This window comes from Mauremys mutica, chromosome 4, assembly GCF_020497125.1.
Source record: "Mauremys mutica isolate MM-2020 ecotype Southern chromosome 4, ASM2049712v1, whole genome shotgun sequence".
In the NCBI taxonomy this organism is placed as follows: Eukaryota; Metazoa; Chordata; order Testudines; family Geoemydidae; genus Mauremys; species Mauremys mutica.
The window spans coordinates 104,882,874-104,899,995 of NC_059075.1; the positions used below are offsets into that span (position 1 = coordinate 104,882,874).

General features: G+C 40.9%; 1 protein-coding gene and 1 long non-coding RNA gene across 7 annotated transcripts in view; one reads left to right on the forward strand and one right to left on the reverse strand.

Annotated features, from left to right (window-relative positions):
* KCNC1 (potassium voltage-gated channel subfamily C member 1) overlaps window positions 1-17,122 on the forward strand; it is a 154,674-nt gene that overhangs the window by 73,296 nt on the left and 64,256 nt on the right. The gene's annotated exons all lie outside the window — the stretch shown is intronic.
* Window positions 413-17,122, reverse strand: part of LOC123370409 — a 33,148-nt gene continuing 16,438 nt past the window's right edge. For 2 of the 3 annotated variants that reach the window (XR_006579401.1, XR_006579402.1), the window contains exons 2-3: window positions 1,869-1,985; window positions 413-531 (exon numbers count right to left, since the gene is read on the reverse strand). This is a non-coding gene — a long non-coding RNA (uncharacterized LOC123370409). Of the gene's footprint in view, window positions 532-1,868; window positions 1,986-4,519; window positions 4,626-17,122 lie in introns of those variants that run through there. The other variant, XR_006579400.1, reaches the window with a different exon arrangement.

A 17,122-nucleotide genomic window follows, 5' to 3' on the forward strand; every position in this document is an offset into this window, starting at 1 on the left:
TCAAGGCATGCACAGTGCATCTAATATGCTAGGAAAGAGCTGCATCTTTGCAGACCCTACTTCATAGCTTGTTATGAGGCTCAAAAATGTTACACAGGCACCAGCTGTAGCTCACTCTTTTTATTCTCTTATGAGGCTTCTTTACTCCATTGTTTTTTTTAAGGCCAACTGCCCACCAACCTAGCTCATACCTTTGATAATGAAGGGTGGTATTTTCAACAGCACTCAGTGTTGGCCTAGCTTTTCTCCCATTGAAGTAATTGGCAAAAATCCCATTGACTTCAGTGAGCACAGCACTTTAGAAATCCCACCCCAAATTGTTATATTATAGGATTAAACCCCAAGAATCTGAATGTATCTGCTTATAACTTCTGGGACAAGTCTTGATGCAAATTACAAACACATCTATTTACCTTTTAAGATCATGTCAGCTTCTCTCCTCTCATTAGCATCCATCTGTTTCTCTGCTTTCCTCTGACATTGCTTATTAATACTTAGAATTTTTACACAGCTTTACATCTTCAAAGAGCCCTGTGAAGATTAATTAGTTAATCCTCATAACATCCCTGTGAGATAGTAAGTATTCTTATGCAGTACGCTTTATTGGATAGAGCTCTGAATTGGATGTCATGAGATCTCAATGCTAATCCTGGCTTTGCCACTAACCTACTTTGTGATGATGTGCAAGTCACTCTCTGTGCCTCTGTTTTCTTTCCCACCCTTAGTCTAAACAGAGAAAATAGACAAATTTTTTCAGACCAGGGATTATCTCTTGCTTTGCATATGGACAGTGCCTAGCACAATGGAGCTCCAGCCTCAGTTAGACTCTCTACACTCTAGTTTAATAGTAAATAATAATTCTCAGGGAAGCCGAGATTAATAGGTTTATCCTAGCCACACACTGAGTCAGCAGCAGAGCCAAGACTGGAGCTGGAGAGTGCCTAGCTCACTAAATCATGGCACTGTATGATTCTGCTTATAGATATTTATATTTCTCCCAGTTTTCCCCCCTCCCGCCTCTTCCCCTGAAGGAATGTCTTATTTTGACTACACAATGGAGAAGGCATTCTTCTTTTCTGACTGACATCAGCCATCTTGCAGCACACACTAAATATTTTGCATCGCTCCCCAGAAGCTAGTTGTAGGATCCTGGACAGTTTACCTAGGCATTTAATTCAGAATGACAGGAGAATGCTTCCTGTGAATGATCTGATGGTTTTGTGTACAGCTTTAATTAATCATTCTTCAGCAGGGAAGGAGCAAACAAGGAAGGCATTGTCAGAAAGAGGCTAATGGATAACTACTTTCCCCTAGACAGACAGAAGCAGTCACAGCATGAGCCAGAGAGCAGTCTTGCGTAGCAGTAGACTTGGAGCTCACTGTGGACTTGTCTAGTGTTAGAAAGGATGTATTGGATCAGGGCTGGATCAAGATATAGGCACTGCAGGGATGTGCCTAAAGCCTTAGCTCCTGGCGTTATGTGATGAGGTCAGAATCTCAGCTTTCATTTAAAGACAAATTAAGCCTTCCTTCATATGAAGGTTAGAGATTTATGTATTCTTCACCCTCCCCCCCCCCATTATGCCAGGTGTTATTGGCAGTAGTAAAGGGCTAGGATCACATGATGTTTAAGGATTCCATTAAAACAAATGAAATGATTGGCTCAAGCCCCACCTAAAATCTTATCCATGCCCAGATTTTGGTTACACTGATCACCTTTACAGGGGTTTTTTTCCCCCTTGAAAGCACTCAGGAGTGCTCAGGAATATGAAACCACAAATACCTTTTATTTGGGAAGGCAAGATAAATACAAACTTGCATAATAAAGTGGGTGTCAGGGGATGGTTCTCCTCAACCTGTCTACTCACCATGTCCCATTCCAATCTGCTGTTGACAGGTTCTTGTTCAGTGAAGTCAGTGCCACCAGCTTAGCTGCTGCCAAGTCCAGCCCTGCAAAGTCAGCTTCACAGACAGCAGGTCTGGTCCTGCAAAGGCAGATCCACATAGGGTTGAGAATCTTTGGGCAGGAAACCAAGCAACAAAGACCCTGCTCTGACAGAATCTCTACTCTCCAAGTCCTGGTCTCACTATTGAATTTAGGCTCACTGTTCAGAGTACACTCCCTGCTAGCTCACGGAGACCCCACTTTCCTCAGGATATAGCTTCATAGTGTCTCACCCTTTCATAAATATATTTATATGTACAATTAAATATCATTGCCAAAAACAGAACACAAACTCCAAACAATACAACATAATATGCTCTACAGAACAGCTTATGTAAATTTAACCTGTCAGACTTAGTTTTTCCCCCTTTCTCCTAAAGCAAAAAGAATCTCTTTGTTCCCCCAAAAGCTTTCTAGCTCTGGGGCTTAATTTCTAAATGTGACCCCAGTGTAACCATTGCTGCAACATCTGCCTGAGTCTGCAGACAGGCTGAAGCAATAGCTCTGACAGGCATGAACTGTACCATATATTTCAATAGGGTGTTAGCACCAAGACCCACTGCTCTGGTACCCGCCACCAACAGCAGCCCAATAAAGGCCTCTGTGGCATGAAGAGAAGACTGCAAAGGGCCCAGCATACCCAAGCTGATACACTAGGGCAGTTGGTTAAATACCCTGCCTCTTAATGGCACCCTGAAGTGCCCCTCTTACCCCCAGGGGAGGGAGGCTCCTGGAGTGGATAAGAGGGTCTCCCACGCCACTGTATCGTATGGTCAACTGAGCTGAGAGAACCAAACGTGTTTCAGGCAATGCTCATACAAAAGAGGTAGAGCTCGTCTGTGTTTGGCCCTCCAAGGTGGATCTCACTTCCAGGAAATATCAGGATGACCACAAACCTCGGCATCTGCAGGGCAAAATGCAAAACCTGCTTTTTCAGTCAGCCTTCCCACAGTAATATGGACCAAAACACGAAAGTCCTGTTCCTACTAACTGGAACAGGGAGCAGGGTAAGTAGGGGGTTTAGGTGCTCACGTTAGAACTTTAGGTGGCACTCTGTACCAGGCTTCAGAGCCCAAGCAGGAACATGTACACAGCTATTTTAGTCCTGTATCACAAGCCTGAATCTGCAGACCCATGCTGCGGAGAGGGGGGGGGAGGTACAGTGTAGATGTACCCACAGTCTTTATCAACATTCAACAAAACTATGCAAACAACCAAACCTTCAGACCAGGGAGGCTCAGGAGGCTGCCTCTTCCTCAGAGGCATACTTCAGCCATTACAGTCAGCCCCACACTTCACCCCCGAGCCTCCTGTGCCTCAAACAATCCCACAGCCCAGTGGCTCTCTGCCATTTGCTCAGGCAGGCTGTCGCTCATTAGAGTTCATGGCTCCAATCAGTCTTTTAGCTCACCCTGGGAGTAGCCTCTCTGCTTTTCTCCCCATCATGCTTCTTGGCCTTCTTTCAGACTGCTTCCCAGAGAGAAAGAATGTCCCCAAACTGTTCTCCTCTGGGTCTCCCCACTCTAATTGGGTTCACACAGCTCTTTATGGAAAGCCCCATCTCTTCCCCAGCTGCATATAATAAATAAGTTGAGTCATCTGATCTCCAACTGATTGGGATCAGCTTGGGGGTGGCGGTGGCGGGGGGGAGGGTGGAGGTGATGACCCATCACAGGATGAACCTTTAAAAGCCCAGCCTGTCTGTGACATATTCAGATATCACAATGAGAGGCACCGTATACAAACCTAGAAAGAAAATTGGAGAGATGCTATTTGGCAACAAAGTGCTTGCCAATGAAGTTAGTTCAAAATGTTTTTCTTATTCAATGTACGAGTGTTGTCACTTTTTAGCTGACTGAAGTCAATGGCTCTCACAACAATATGAAATATCAATGGTGGTTTGTTTTTCTTGTCCGTGGTTACTCCAAAGAATTGCATTGACAGTGCTCCATTAATGCTTACATCAGAGTGCCCATGGAAGTATGGCACCAAAACCCAACCTTTTTAACGGACAGGAAAGGTATAATACTTAGAAAGACTGTACAGTAGAGTTACAAACACCAGAGTTACAAACAGGCCAGTCAACCACACACACCTCATTTGGAACTACAAGTATGCAATCAGGCAGAAGCGGGGTGCAGGGGGGAGGAAGCAAATATATACACACACACACACACACACACACATACACACACACACATACACATCACTCTTTGATTAGAACTTTTCAGCAGAGGAGCTCTACAATTTGTTGAACCTGCATTTTGGATATTTGCAATTAAACTGAGGATATAATTTTTTTCATCAGGGCAAAATTATTTTAATAGCCATAATCAACATAATCAAATATAATCAATTCATCAAGTCAAGTATAATTTAGACGCTCTTACAACAATTTTGTATATATCCTGCTCATATCTATACAAAGATGATTACACTTAAAAGAGACCCATATAACTCCCTTAGGGAGTCTAGCTCTATGCCACTCTGTGCTCTGCTGGCTCTCCTTCAACCCTGATGAAGGCTCCTTCTGTGAATAACGTAGCTGAAGTCGACATAATTAGATCTACTTACCGCGGTGTCTTCACTACAGTGAGTCGACTGCTGCCACTCCCCCGTCGACTCTGTCTGTACATCTCGCTGAGCTGGAGCACAGGAGTCGATGGGAGAGCACTCGGGGTTCGATTTATCGCATCTAGACTAAACACAATAAATTGATCCCTGCTGGATCGATCATTGCCTGCCGATCCAGCAATGAATCATACATTGATAGGACCATTCAAGAGATATGTGATAATTCGTATTCCTTCCCCCTAAGAATTTATATACAAATAAATATGAAGAAAGAAGAAATATGCATCAGAAGAAATATGATGAGGTGGGAGAGGAGCAGGAGCATGAAATGTGTTCTGGAGAAGAAAAATCAGTGCAGTGGGGAATTAAGAGCTGCTTAATAAGTAGTTACTTATTTGGGTTAAAGGACTTAGAGATTGTGACAAGTCCCGGAAGGCAAATCAGGAGGTCTAGAGCAGGCAACATCGAATAGGGGCTAGCTGGCAGGGATCCAGCCATTATGTTGGAAAGATGTTTGCTCATGACTAGCCTACACACGATTCAGGACAGCAGCTCAGATGTGAAAGGTTCCAAGTCCCAATATTTTTGGCCAATTTTTTGAAAAGGAGATAAAGAAATATCCTTCAAATAGGGAGACCAGAAGCTAAGAAGCATTAAGTCTCTTGTTTGCATTCTAGTAGTACCAATTGGCTCCAAGCTGGTAGGTGCAGTGCATACACCTAGTTAGAGACAGCCTCTGCCCCAAGGAATTTACTATCTAAATAGAGCAGACAAAGGGTGGGGAAAAGGAAGTAGCATTATTTCCATTTTACCATTGGGAAACTGACAGATGAAGTAAGTTGCCTAAGATCAGACAGGAAATCCATGGCAGATATAGGAAAAAAATTCAGATCTCATGAGTTTCAGTCCAACACTTTAACCACATGACTATTCATCCTTCGTCCACATGAATTTTACTACCCAAGTAGGTAACATTAAATTAAACAAAGTGCTACCTCTTGAGCCCTTATCTAAAGGAATCTTGCTTGCAAGTTTCATGGCAAGTGAAGTCATCCGGCTTGTGACTTGAAGACACTCAAACTCATAGGTCCTTTGCTGGTTAAAAATCACTCTAACCTTTTGTGTTTTGTCTCAGGAGTGTCCCACAAGACTGTAATAATTGGCAGGAAACCTATTCATTCACAAGAGGACAGAATAAGATAAAAGATTCTGTAGCACAGCTGGATACATAACCTTGTCAGGCAGGATGGGACTGATGGAACTACGTCTCTCCGTAGGGAAAAGTGAACTAAAATAACCTGGCTTCGTTCAGCTGATTCCATCAATAGCTTGCATTGACAGGAAATCTGCTATAAGCAAGCTTGTACTATATCATTGTCTTGTTGTTAGCAGTCAGTCATGGCCTTAAGAATTCCTACAAACAGGACAATGCAGTTAAATCAAAAAAAGGAGGCAGAAATGTCTGGTTTAGTTTCTTTGTAAAATGCATCTGTTTTATGTAGGGGAATGGGAGTAATGCCTTTTAAAAGGGAAAGAAAAATCCACAATGGTGGGGTGCATCTCAGAAATAAGTCTTCAAACCCAAGATGACCTCAACTCAGAAGTGTTGAAGCTAAAAAGGCAAAAACCCTCAAGTGGAATTATTTTTGCAAGTTAGTTTTCTACCTTTTTCAACTCTGCATGCCTATGCAAATCCCTTGAGGAAGTTTGATCTGATGGTAAATCTCAAGACCAGGACTCTTTAAATCAGTGTTCTGTCTTTGCCTCTGTCACAGATTGTGTTTGTGACAAATCACTCAGACCAAAACTTTCAGAACTTGCGAAGTTAGACATTTAAATCTACATTTAGGAAGCTGTAAATAAATGGTGCGATTGATCAGAAGTGTGGAGCACACTTGCAGCTGCCATCCATTTCAGATCATCAATTTAAAGTTGCTGTTAGGTGTCTAACTTTGGGGACCCAGGTTTGAAAACATCAACTTTAATCTTTGTGTCTCAATTTCTCATGTGTAAAGTGGGGATAAATACAACCCACCTCACTTGAGTATTCGGAGATTTAATTTGTCCGTGTTTGCAAAGGACTTTGAGCTCCTCAGATGGATGGAACTTTACACAGAGCATGGAAAGGGCATAAATGCAGGTTACTTTTAAAGTAGATGCATGTTAGTTTTGAAATGCTTGCTTGGGTAGAACAATGGTGTATGGGGCCACACTCAAAAAAAATATATATATATATATATATATATATATATATATATATATATATAGATATATATATATATATATAAGAACAACTCATTTCCTGAACTCTATTACCTTGGGGAGAATCTTTATCTATGTAGTAGAAGAAATGCAGGCTTCATGCAGATAAAGCCAAGTCATCAAATTTGGATGCAGAGCGAAAAACTTTTCCAAGTTTAGGTATTTTGGGATCTACATTTCAGCCCATCAGAGAGAGATGCTGCAAACTCCAGGTCATGGATCTGAATCCAAACTTCCTCAGAGTCTGGCAGGTTAGGTTGAGCCCATCTGTGCACAGTATAAAAATACTCCTCTGACTTTAAGGACAGTATTATCCATGTAAAAACTTCAAGATACATTTTGAATTATAAAGTAGAAGAATCATAAACAGAAGTAAATGTGAAGTCTAACAATGTTAGTCTACAGCAGCAGAACTGCTGTAGTATCTAATAGATCTTTGAGTAGTTACGGATTACATATTATGTACTTCAAAAAATATGACAAGCTTCTGATCTGCCTTCGACACCCTCCCCATTTCTGCCCAAAGCAGCACCTGCTACCTAATTAGAGAGGCATTCGGAAGCTGTCAGCACCAGGTTTACGTTACATGTTCAGAAAAATTTACTAGATTGTTAACTGGGTGTTGAAAACTGGATGAAATCAGAACAGAATTTGTATTAAACGGGGATGCCCTTTGAAGCAGTGATCTCTCAAAGAAAATGCAATAAAACTCAGATATACACCAACTGAGGACCTGGATCACAAAACTTGAACCCATTATTCAACAGGTAAAACTCCCAGTGAATTCAGTAGGGATTTTGCCTGAGCAATGACACATAATGGGCCCAGTGTGCCTCATTTGCCCTCCATCCTATCTCAGTTGAAATTTTTCAGACAAAACATTTTTCATTAAAAAAAAGTCCTTTCAAAAATGAACATTTTTGCAAAAAAAAAACTGATGTTTTTAAATGGTTAATTGTTTACCAAAATCACCATATTTGTTCATTTACTGCAAACCCAGAGTCAGTAAACAATACATTTTGATAACCATTGCAATAAAGTTGCCAATAAACATGATTAGAAGCTTAGCAAAAAAATTAAAAGGTCCATTTGGAATCCTGCAAAAACAAACAAACAAACAATTTCAACATTTTTAAAAAAAATTTGACCAGATCTATTCTCAGTTTAAATTTCTGGAGCATATCTATGCATTTATTAAATTTCCTTAATGCAATATATTACCAGGGACAACATTTTTAGTTTGGATAGTGCATTTTAAACATTCAAAGAAAAAGAATAATACAATGGCTTGCACTGGCCTATATTTCACACACCGGGAGCTGAGGTATATTTTCTCCCTTCACTTGCATAACTGTAGAAACACTTTGGCCAGAAATTGCAAGAGTGACTTGTGATTTTGAGTGCCCAGCTTCAGACATTAAAAATAAAATAAAAAAAGCAAAAGCAAAAAAGCCCAATTTTCAGAAAATATTGAGGGCCCACCCTTTGAAAATCAGGCCCTTAAACTTGACACAGTCAAAAACCAGTTTGCAAATCTTTTATGTATCATAAGGATTCTGAACATGCTTTTCTATTCCATGCCTGTTTAATAATTTTTGGGTGGTGGGGAGGGGCTGTTGTACTTAATTTGTCAATTTTTAATCCTCATTAAGAACAACAGAAAGAATTTTTTTTTAAAAAGAGACACTTTCAAACATTGATGCCTAATTTCTACAGCTTTAAAAAAAAAAGTTAATTCACTGTTTACATGCACCAGAATCATGTGCATGTGCAGGCTTTTGTTCCTGCTGGGTAATTACAAATGCAGGCGGGTAATTAAGAATGCAGGTGGGTACTTGAATGTGTAAATCCCTATTTTGCCTGTGCAAATATGGGTTTGTGCTGCACCATGCATTTCTTACCTAGCACAGTTTTAGACAACTGAGTATGAAATCTGACTGTAACATTAAGTGTATCTGATTAGTTATTAGGTATGATTACACATATTAAGTGACAAAATCTATTCCATTGGAGTCAATTACATTGCAAGTGCAAGGAGGATTAGAATCTAAATATTTTATTGAAACAGATACAAACTCCAAGAAGTAAGTTGGTTTCTTTAGGAGACAGGTGTAGATTTGAGAAAGTTGTTGCTGGAGTGAATTTTTCCTGTATTGATAGTCACTCGTACCACATAATTAGGCAAAAAATGTGCTCAATAGATAAATGATTGCTTGCTCCCTTTTCCCTTATTACTCTGATGAAGCATTTAATACAGAGGTGAAATATAGTAAGATAGAACAGTGATAAACTTGAACCTAATTAGAAGACATTCTTAGTGTTATTCATCTGCACTCTAGTAACAGCTGCTTTGAGAGCTATCTAGAGGGATGATCTAACTTCAATACTGGCTTTTGAAAGCTTTCCAAATCCTCCTCTAAAATGTATTAAACTGCAACATTTATATGAATAGCACGGAGAAAAAAAAAGCAATTATTTTCTCCTCGTTATTTTGATTTGTTATCTTTATTTTTACTTGGAAGGCCAAAGCAAAATACCAATTGATGTGTGTATGTGAGCACTGCCAGTCTACCCTTGAAGAGATGGAGTGGAGGATTAAGTACATTCAGTCCCACTTGCAACAATGACTAGTATGTAAACTGCCCCCAGAGCTGTGGATTTTGGCTCCAGTCGCCATAGCCATGAGATCTCTTCACTTCAGGAAGTAGCCTTTGAAGACTGGAGAAGGTCAGAGACTTTCTGAAGCCATCAAAATCAGGGACAATTTCCTGAGAGGTGGGGAAGTTGTGGCTGAGAAGAGACATCACTGAGGTTAGGAACAGTCTGGTGGGGTGGTGCTCCAAAGGTAATAGAGAGTTCAGCTGGAGCTCTCCATGTATCCTCTGCAAGGTCCAATTTCTACAGCTGATTCTCTTTGCCCTTCTAGCAAAATGGGGTGGAAGATTATTTTTAATGACTTCCCTCCACATTTTCTCTGTACAAGCCAGATAGATTGTTATTGTTATAGCTACATCAACTAATATTTTATAAAAACAAATAAATCGGTGACCAGCAGCTATGCTTGCTCAGTGCGGTGCAGAAGAAAGAGTCCCCAACCTAGCTATCAGTTTATGAAGCAATAAGTTCTGATCCAAAGCCCCTGAAATCACTGGCTCCAACACATTGGCTTTGGATCACACCCTGAGCCTGCAGCATATCCTGAGTCCCTGGCATTTTGAAACAACACGAGAAGGTGAGAGTACCATTTGCCCTGGATGAGAACTCAAATAGCTGAAAGGAAAGGTAGGGAATGTAGAAAGGGGAAATCTGACAGGTGCAAGCCAGTTAGGAGTGCTGCCCTCAAAGGACATGTTTACAGTTATAACAGGGCGGAGGAAGGGGAAGAATGAGGTTGAATCAGCGAGGTAAATAATTCTATCATGTATTTTGTGCAGGGCTTAAGGTATAGTTTATAATCTTGACTTTTTTTTTTTTTGCACTCATGCCTCTTTCTGCACAAAATTGCCAGCTCTAGTTAACCATTATTCCAGATCCCCTTCTGTGCATTCTGCTTCTTTGGGCACTCTGACGCTTCCTTCATGACAGTTCTGAAGACCTTAGGACATTCTCTCCCTCTAATGCACACACACAACTCCCCGTCATGCTAATTGAAGTTACCCACACGGATCAAGGGAGAACAGGTTTTGTCTAAAGTAGGTATTCTGACATGGGAAATTGAAATCCCTTGTTGATAAACCACTCAATCATTCATCACATATTGGGAGCTACTGTCTGCTAATTCTATTCCTGGCCCAGTGAACCCTTAGAGGAAGATGTTTGAGAATTACCTGCTTAGAACTTATACGGTAAACCCAGCATGAGTACAGAAGGATTTAACAGATGACTCTGATTTCTCCAATCATTATTCCAAAGGTGCTCAATGCAGACTACAACTTCCAAATGCCCAGCATGCCCTAATGGTAAAGGACTGAATTTTCAAAGAAACCTTAAGGAGTTTCAATGAGCATCAGCTGCCTAACTCCCATAGGCTCCTTAAAAAACAGCCACAATAGCTATAAACCCACAACTGAACTCTAATCCAAATTCTGTCCCCGTTGTGTGACTTTTGATAAGGCCAGAATTTTCAAAAGGACTCAGTTACCTACAATGAGGGCCAGATTTTCAAAGCAACTCAGCTTTCACTTAGGGATCAAAATAAGTAGCCAGCTTTTCAGCAGAGCTCAGTGTATTGGGCGCTGCACGCTTGACAATCTAGCCGTAAGTGTCACAATGAGAGTGCTGAGGGTTTTTGAGAATTTGGTCCCAGTGAAGGGTGATAAACTCTTTTGAAAATCTGGCCCTTTACCCCTTTTTGTGCCTTGAGTGCCCCCATCTGCAAAAGAGGACTTGTAGTGCTTCCAGGTGTGGCGTGAGGCTTCATTCATTAGTCTGTAAGATTCTTTGAGATCCTTGGTCCAAAGGAGCAATAAATACAGGCAAAGTATTGTTATTTTAGACTCCAATTTATCCCTTTACTGCCTACATTTGGTGTTAGCCCACACTCCTTGCTACTTTCAAGTACTTGCATTGTAAACACTGATTCCTGACACCAAGACTATTACAAAACGTCATTTCTGGGAAAGAAATTAATCCTCAATTGTTTAAAGCTTCCTACTATTTTTCAGTCAAGAGTACATTTATAAATGGATTCTAAAGGGTTTATAAAGAATTAATACATGTCATAAGCATGTTTCAGACATGAGTAGGGTAAGGTATAGCTAGTTACAATCATGTCAGTAGAAGGCATTATAGGCATGGCTTCGATCAATAAGCAATTTACTGGATTCTATAATCTATAACAATTAATTCACCATTTAATAAAACATCTATTAATCATTTATTAATACTTTATAAATACACGCTTAGTGTGAAGTGTCACCTCTTTAGGTCCTTTCTTTGGAGTCAGACTTGTCCCGCATTTGGACTTTGGCAGCATAACCATCCATGCAAAAGCACACAGCATAGAGATTGAGGCTTTGTCTTTGTTGCAGAAAGGGGTAATTTGACACTGACACAGCTAATTTGAGATAGTTGTCTGCACTAGGATTTTACATCAAGATAAGACACAAGTAGTTTTTACCTTGATGTAGCTAATCAAGGTCAGCTCCAGGAGAGGAGAATAGGCCCAATGCCTTCCAAAGTCAGACAGACAAGAATATACTGCAGATTTTTTAAAAGCAAGGTTCAGAGATGGAGCACAGTTCAATCTCTCCCTCTAAGCAAAGTGATGGCTTCAGATCTGTATTCAACAATTTTTAAGTTTTGGCTCAGATAGCTCAACCCAGGACCTTCATCTCCAAAAAAAAGAGGCTTCTGCTTAGAGAACTAAGGACCTGCTACTGCTTTTTTTGAGGTCAATAGCAAAACTCCTATTGGCTTCAAACATCAGAAAGCACCATACTCTGGTAGATAGGATACTAAGCTAGCAGTCAGGAGACCCAGCGTTCTAATCCTGATTCTACTGCAGACCTCATGCTGTGTGAACTCAGGCAAATCACTGCTTCTCTATGCCTCTGTGTTCCCTCCCACCTCTTCTCTGTTTAGATTGGGAGTCTTCAGCATATGTGTATGTATACTGCCTAGTGCTGTACAATGGAGCATCAGCCTTTGATGGGGCCTGTGGGAGGGTAGCTAGTCCTCTGAAGGAGTCAGGGGCTCAGCCCACCTGTGACAGGCTCCATAAGGGAAAAATGAGGCAACTCAGGTTCACCGTGGACCAGTTAATGCATTGAGTTCCTGGAAGGGGCAGTTAAGTAGTCAGAGAAGCACCTGGGCAAGATAAAAGGAAGCTGCTCCCACTGGGGCCTAGCTAGGAGAATAGAGACTCCAGGGGAGAGGAACAGTTCCCAGAATAAGGCGAAAGCTCCTATAGAGAAAGCTTCTCAGGAGGAAGCTGCTGGCAGGGGGGCTCATCAACAAAGGAAACCAAGGAAGAATGCTCCTGGGTGGGAGAGTTTCAGAAAAACAAGAGACTCTGAATGCTAAGCCTCAGAGAAACGTGGCTGCCATGAAAGACTTCGCCAAGCAACAGCATAAATCCTGGAAAAAGAGGGATTATATGCTATCCTGAAGAAGGATCATCATGGTTTGGCCTCTGTGGGGACCTTGATTCAAGAGGAGAGTACCTCCCCCAGCTAGTGCATGACTCCAGAAAAGGGTTCTGGGTCATGAAGACCTCACTGGTAAGGGACCTTGGACATAACTGGGGTTGATAGACTAGACCTTGGACATAACTAGGGTTGACTAAGCTTCTTCTCCCTCCATCTAGAGACACCGATGGGGAGGTCTGTTCTTGTGACGTTCCGCCATTGGGGTTGAATAAACTAGCTATCTGAAAGGGTGTTGTTCACTATACAAGCCTCATTGGACTTATTAAAACCCTTATTCAGGGAACCTGAGGCAGAGATGCAATGGTGGCACTGCATGAGGCCAAGAGAGGGTACTCTAGGAGTGAGGCCCTCTCCCCAGGCCTCTAAGCACTACTGTAATACAGATACTACTAATAATGAAAAGGCAGAAGTGGTAGTAAGATGCCTCATATCTTCATTTAATCTACCAGCTGTTGGACAGCAAGTTAATTAGAAATGCTTCAACATGTGTATAGTTTACACCATCAAGCAGCACATAACATAATGGCTTATGTGTATTGCAGGCTGGCGAATATACGACTAATAGCAGTCTTGTGGCAGGCAGAAAATACACCATGACTGTATATTCTAGAAGACTGTACATTTACTGATAAAAATAAGATACTTAGAAGCCAGATAGAAGAAGCAGAGTATGGTGCAAATAAACACATGAAAGCCTATTGCCTGAACTTACTCTTACATAGGCAAAAGATCTTATTGAAGCAGGCCAAACTGTGTCAGATGATAACGGAGCAGTGCTAGTTAAGGGAAATGGCTTATAAAAGCAATTCAGATTACAAGGGTCCAGGAAATGGAATCGCAACAGGAAAAGCAAACCTTTCAGGCTTCTACTAAGTGGACTTCCCTTACAAGCCAAAAACTAAATTAAAAAAATAAATATCCAGAGTTCATAATCCACAGCTCAGTTGTGCTTCTGCAACCCACGTAGCAAATGCTTGAGGGTGTCTTGCACAGGAGAAATGTAATAATCATGGGAAATTAGATATTGTGCTAGAATGTGCTGCTGTCCATAGCAGGGCAATTTCTATGAAATACTAGCTCCAGAACTTACAGTGCTTGTTCTATATTTACACAATGCAGAGTTAGTTAGAAAAAGGCCGGATTGCTTAAACTGTGACTACATCATTTGCTGTTGTAGGGGAATCTATTGACCTTATAGAGCACACAGGTCCTTAACTTTCTGTAAGGAGGGTCTATTTTGCCTCTTGTGACTTGATTACTCTCTATGATAGTTTCTGCTTTTGTGACTTTCCTGTGACTCCAGGTATGGCTGATGAGCCAGTCCAAGGATGTTTTGCTTGTATTAGGTTATCTTACTTGTTACCTGGGAATTTAACATTTCTGCATGTACCCCAGAATTTGACAGTAACTGCAGTCAGCCATTTTGCATTTTCAATCACTGGCAGCTGAAAACCAAATACCACATAGCAAGGAATAATCTTAGGCCTTTGTGAGGCAAGGTCGGACAGCAGCCTACTTGCAGTTTGCTAATCAGAATGGGAGCATGGGACAGAAAGTTATGGAAGAAAGTGAGTGAAATGATTTTAGGTGCCCCAACATAGTGTTGTTTTGACTAGAAATGTTTTTGAATTGAGTAGTTTATTGAAATTAAGAGAATAGGTGACCTAGTAGAGGTTATTATGCTGACCCACTAGGAGTCACTATAAGTTATATGCTTTGTTAGAGTGAGCTATAAAAGGTAAAAGTTAATACCTCAGAGAAGTCCAAGGGACCTTTTCTTAGGGCAAAGAGCTGACATTTATACTCCCCATCATCTGGCCAGAAAGAGAGATCCTGGAAGCCCAGCTGGTGATCACCCAGAACCATCTCAGACAGTGGGCAACTAGATCTGGGATGTCCTAAACGTATTCCATGTGTGTGTGTGTGCGTGCGCGTGTGTGTGCGCGTGCGTAATATCTAATAAACAGTAGTGTTAGATAAGAGCATGCTTGCTTGTATGAGTCATTTATCAGACAGAAGCACTGTGTTTCCATTGATTTATTCCTGAAACCACCTAGAGAGAAACAGTTAAGTTACCGCTGCTTTGGGTTCTGAAAGACCCCAGGTAACATATTGTCTATACTTAAACTCCACAGGTCTAGCTCCCTGGTGTTAAACCAGCTATTATTTGAAACACAGTGTGATCTGGAGGAAAAAAATAGAGGGTTGGGAATTCATGCTATCTTGGCTTTACCACTGACTTGCTGTGTGGCCTTGGCCAAGTCACTTGACCTTTCTGCCTCCATTTTCTCATGCACATGATGAGGGTAATGGTACTTACCCAGCTACCTCAAAGGAACATTGTGAGCATCAATTAGTCCATATAATTCTTTGAACATACAAAGCACCATTACAACATTGAGCAACATCCTTACTACTCCTTTACTGGATTCAGATTTTAAGGCACCCAGTTGTCTCTCTTTAAATGTAGAAGCTGCCTGAAATAAAACAATTTTGTTTAACAGTTAAACAAAACAAACAATTCTGTATTGGTTATATTATTCATTGAGGTACTTAAATCCATATTTAAACAAAGCTCTCACTGTTTAATTTTCCTTGAGGCTACTTCAAAATTTCTAGTGCTGTAGAAGTAGCATGGGAGTGCCAGAGAACCAGAGAGTGTCTTGCTGCAAAATGTAGGCACAGATTGCTTCAGAGTAGTGGGGGGCTTGATTATGCTGTAGTGTAATAACTAAATCCAAGCAGTATTGGGTTCTATCCTGTTTATTTATATTATAGGATAATGCAGCTTTTCTGGCCAAAACTGCATACGATTCTCATGCTCAGTTTCAGTTCAGCTTTCTGACAACAAAAACACCGCAGTTACTGTGTTTTGTTTAGCAGCTGTACAACTCTAAACAGTGACATAAGCACTAAGGTACTTTCATGCATACACCTGGCAACCCATATAACATGCTCACCATTGTTCTCTGAAAAGCTGCTCCCTGCTGCCATACCATAAGGCGAGTAGCAATATTGAAAAGTCCTTCATTCGTAATAAAGCAGTGAGCAAGCCAAATAAAAAGAAAAGTAACTACTGGAAGTAACATAGTAATATACAGTAGTAAAAATAATCCAAAGTGCTGGAGAGGTCTCTATTAAAGAACATTTTTTTTTTTTTTTAAACACACACACAGAGAAAACTTCTCTGCCTCTCAATATCTTTTTATCCCAATCATGATAGGGAACACCCGCAAGAGAGCACTTGCACAACACAGTGATAGCTGGTACGATATTGTGTTGTACTGAGAGATGGAGATAAAGGTCATACTATTACAAATGTGTTTCGGGTAATAGTCTCTGAAATGACTGGCTACTAAGCAGAAAGGACATATATACAATTAACTGCTGTTTGTTTTGTTGCCAAGAAGCCAGACTAAAACTGAACATGGAAACCATATGCAGCTGTGGCCAGAAAAGCTGCATTATCCTTCCATTATTGAAAAACAGGATAGGGTCCAGGACTACTTTTATTTACAAATTCCACTTCAGTTGGATTTACTTATTGCACTACAGCATAATCAAACCCCTCTCCCATGTATTCGGCAGCAATCTGTGTCTAAATTCTGCAGCAAGGCTCTCCCTGTTTGCACTCCCTGGTTCCTTGGCATTCCCATACTGAAGCACTGGTAATTCTGCAGTTGCTTCAAGGAAAATTAGAAGTGAGAGTTAAGTGCAATAATAAATAGTACAACTCATACAGAATTCTTTTGGATACTGAATGTATTTCAGGCTTCTCCTACACTTTTCATTTTGCTGCAGGTTTTTTATTGACATGTATAGGCTGTTGGGAGGAAGCTGGAGATTTTAAGTAGGCTGCATGAAAAATGATAAATTGTGGGTTCATGTGGGATAATCTTAATGTTGTAGAAAGGGAATGGGCAGATTGAGGACTGGTGGTTGGTTGCTGCTTAAGGTGGATTTTGCAACCTACAAAGGGAATTCCTTTTCCCCCCCTTTTTTTTTTGCACTCCACTGCAGCAGTTATGTCCCCTTCAATGACAGTCTGATGCTAGTTTAAAAAAAAAAAAGATGTGCAAAGCTGCTACGTGCAGGGAATGTGGAGCACATGGGGGAATAATAGTTGTGAGAGCTAGAGTTCCCTTTGACCCTGTGGTAGTGGGCAGGGGAGACAAGATAAGATGATGATATC